Here is a 4,701-nt window from a genome sequence, read left to right on the forward strand (position 1 = left end):
AATGGCATAAAATTCTTAAATCAAGCAAAAGTAAATGAACATGAAGCAATTCATTAAAGTATGAAATTCTAGAATTCAATTACGTGACTAACACCCCTTATATACCTATTCTTCTAGTATCTATCGGGTCATCTATAATCACCAACTCATGAATTATCATTTTATACAATTTTATTGTCCTTCCTTTTATATTGTTCCATCTGTCATTCCTATAGTATTCCAATTTGGAATGTAAAACTTCCTCAACTTTAAAAAAAAAAACAAAAATCATTAAGCAGTACGCTGTTGCCTTCCCCTGTGACAACCATTATCCAATTGATTAATTAGTGTTCTTTTGTATTTTATTCATCTCAATTCAGTCGAAACTCAAATACAATTTTGAAACTCATCATGCCACAACTCCAAGCACACCATTCATGTCATACATGCAATAACATATGCAACAGAAGCAACAGGGAAGTAATTGAGATGCCTGTCATCTAATCTTGACAAGACTATTACACAACCAAACACCATTCCAACTTCAATTAATATGTAGTGACAAATCAAAATTAAATGAAGCAGCATTCCATGTGCAAAATGTGAAGACACCCTTGAGCCCATTTCCTTTATTATTTTTTAAATCTACCAACCTATTTTTTTCCCACAGCAATGCCCAAAACACTTTTAAAACTCAAATAACCTACTAGATATCAATTGGGATTTTTTTTTTTGTATTTTATTTAAATTTTCCAAATTTTTTTTTAATCAATTAATAACCACTATCTATACATGAAGTAAAATTCAATAAATAATACAGATCAACCTAAAAAAACTAAGATAGTAGAAAATCCTAAGAAGAAAACAGGAAGACATTTTATTTAAAAAGTATATTTAAATTTCAAAATAAAAAAAATTTATATTGAAAAACCCTAAATAAAGAGAAAAAAGTTTTAAAATGTTTTAAATATTTTCTTGAAATAAAAATTTATGCTTTTAATTTTTCCTATTTTTTGGAATTTTGATTTCAAATAAACTTTTATAAAATCTTTTTTGAAAATAAAATAGGATTAAAAATATAAATAAATAAATAAAAATGAGTCAACCAATCTACGTGGACTAGTCAACCAATCCAACAGTTCATTTTTAGTGAGACACGCGCGTAACACGTGTTCATGATGCGAGAGTAAACAACCCGTGTTGGTCATTTTCAATTCAAGGTCATCAAACCCTCAAGGACAAGTCAATTTGAGGTCATCAAATCTTTTCACATTTCATATCGAAGTTGTGCATGAGCACGTAAATCCAAACATTTTCATTTCATGTTCGGGATGTGCATGTTAATTTTGGATGCTCCCCTTATCGATTAGAAACATAGCTTAGATGAATGAACTGTTTATACAAATCAGAGATTTATTTGATTATGCCTAGTAGTATAAGCAACTATTTTCGCACTCCTTAAATCAACTATGCTGAATATTTGTCAACTATAATTATCACTTGATCAACATAGTTGTCCCTATAGATCATAGATGCATCAGAAAATATATATTAAGGCATACTATAGAGTTCATGACCCAAGAACATTCCATATCGAATCATAAAACTTTAAGTGCTGGATATAAGTTCAGGGATTCCAAAAGAGCCTCAATATTTCAATAAACGAAAGTGATGCATGAAGGTCATTTATGCTCTTTCTATAAGGATGGAGCTGAGTCTTTCTAAACCTTTGATGATTATGTTAGGATGAAATTTAATATATTTTTAGCTTTCACTTGTCATTTCAAAAAGATTTTAACATTTATTCCATCATAATCATCTTTGTACAAGGTTTTCCTTTGGGAAAATACCTATCGTAATTTCGGTAGCATGCCGTCTATAAATCGGACATTTTCCCATAAAACCTGTACTTAAAAACTAGTTGTTCTCAAAGGATAGATCATACATAGCATGCAACAACCTAAATTCCACTACTAGCAAGCAATTCACATCAACTGCATCCGCAATGTAGGAGACTTTTAATACAAGCATGCAATCCAGTTGTAATCAACAATTCATAAAATATAATATATCCATTAAAGAATATAAATAGTAGAGAGCACAGGATAGATTTGAGTTCAGTATAGACTGTTATTCATTAAGACATATAAACTATGATCATGAGAGCATCTAATATAAATAGTTATGAAAAAGAAATGCTCCCCCTGAGTTATGTACTTAATCATAATTTTATGCTTTTTCATCTCTAAATGTCTTAGCCAAGGATCTTAAGATTTCTAATGATTTAAGATTGGCTATGATTGGTTTAGGCTCATCGTACCAAAAAGTCACAAACAATATTTTTCAAGGTCATAAGCCTACCTTGCCTCTTTTCTTATGAATCTCAATACGTGTGAGAGACACATGTTCAAATGGCTTTCCATTTATACTACTCGTGTATAGGTTTCCTTTGCAATATGATTCTTCATCTAAATTGAATCCTAAGCAATTACCTTAGCCATTGAACACAACTCTAAGGATATGAAGCTCTAACTGATTTGATTTAAAGTTTGAGAGCTTGAGAAAGAAGTAAAGGATAAATACTCTTAACTGTTAAATTTCTATAAGTTTAGAAGAGTGTTTCTAGTAGGACATTTTTCAAAATATTTTGGTGCTAGTTAATATGTCCACACCCAAAAAGTAGCTAGGAGTATATGATTATATTTGACTGTAGCTCTTTGGTGATTGGAAGGTGTCCTTTAGATATGATCACGAATTGTGGCAAGGATACAATCCAATGGATAAGTAAAATCTCTACCTAATGTGATCGTGGTATGGTAAGGATTTCTTGTGAATGAGATAAACCAAAATTAGAGGATTCATAATTTAAACTCAAAGGGAAACTTTTATGATATCTAGATGAAGACTTGATTCCCTTAGTGGATGCCCCTTAATTTAGATGAGAAATGATGTCTTCTGATGATAAGCACACAATATATATTAGCCATTTATGATCAATAGTGCTTTAAGCCTAGAGTGTGACTTAATTTTGATTAAAGAGTTTAGGGTAAAATGATATATCGCAAAATGAATTCCCTAAAGCTTAGCTTTGTCCAATGGACGACAGTTGCTTAACTTAAGGTGTTTAAATTTAAGTGTGAGTTAAGCATTTTGAAATGTTTACCAAGAAAAAATGCTTTGTTCATTTTGAAAGTGGATTTTATTCAATTTTTGTATTGGCCTGGTTATCTTATGATTCTTAGTATGACAATAGTGTATAGTGAATACATATACTAAGATTTGGAATTTTAACCATGCACCACTTCCTGAGCCTATAGTCATCACTACCCCTTAAACCTAGGAACTAAGGAAGATTAAAAATATTTATGTAATGTTAATTTAGATCCATTTCACTTTAGATCCTACGAGGTTTGCTTTCATAACTACCCACACCATCTCCTTATCTACGCCTCTGGCACTTCTAGATGGACAAGTAAATTGAATGTGCCATAATATTTCATAGAATAAACAAATTTTGTGTATGCGTGAAAGATTATGCTTATTTATTCGGTTTCTACAAGACAAGGCAGACAAATGACTATGGGTTTTAGAGTCATCTTCAGTTTTCCTTTTTAAGCAAATGATTTTCAAAAATCTTTCAACCATTTTCCTCTCCAGAGTGGCATGATATACTTTTAATTCTTTTAATTGTTTTGCGACCTTTTTATTTTCATTTCTCAAGAAGATTTTATGTTTAGGTATCCTACCTAAAAGCTTCTACATTTTAAATAAAGATTTTTCTAGTCTTTTGAAAAAGAGCATGCTTTCATAATATAATTCAACATATGATTCATCACAAAATTTAACACAATCATTACATAAAATCATTGCATATGTCATTAGTAGGATTATCACAAAATTTAACAGATGATTCATCGCATAATATATTCCGGTATTTTACATGAGAATCATCAAGTGCATCAATAACAAAATTATCACCACATTGAATGGATGATTCAGTACATGAAACAACACAACATTCAACACATGAATCATCAATCGAGTTAGAGTAAGACTCATATACCTCCTATTTTGTCGATGCATTAGCGATGTGATTTACCACTTCAATATCATCTGAACTTGACACTTTCGAAGTGGTGGTCTGTTTTTCCCGGGACTCTCCATATTTCCTTTCCACCTCATCCCATATATCTTTCACACTCTTACATGCCATAATCTCAATAAAATCTAAGGCGCAATATAGAATCTCCATGGCATATGAATTTGCGTGCACTAAAATAGTGTCATTTTCATTCGTTTGCATACAAGTTCTCTTATCAATTACCTACTAGGCCCTCTAAAAAGTCTAGTCCCAAGAGGGCGGAGGTGAATTGGGCTTATTAAATTTTTCTTTTAATTCCTTTTATAAATTCCCAACTTATTTTATATTTAGCATTCACACAAGAATGATTTGATATTCAATACTTATATAGGTCAATCACAAATCACACTCAATTAATGAATTGATTCAATATCAACACAAAGTAATGATTCTTAATGAAAATCAACCAATTGATTTACCAAACACAAGTTAATGTATGAACTGCAACACTATCAATATTTAGTGATTAAATATCAAATTTTGAATATGAATGCTTGCAGAAATTAAGCCTTGTATTAATGAAATTGGTCTTTCAAAATGATAAGTAATATAGCATCCAACACTCTTTCCAAAATTTAAAT

Source organism: Malania oleifera, chromosome 11, assembly GCF_029873635.1.
Source record: "Malania oleifera isolate guangnan ecotype guangnan chromosome 11, ASM2987363v1, whole genome shotgun sequence".
NCBI lineage: Eukaryota > Viridiplantae > Streptophyta > Magnoliopsida > Santalales > Ximeniaceae > Malania > Malania oleifera.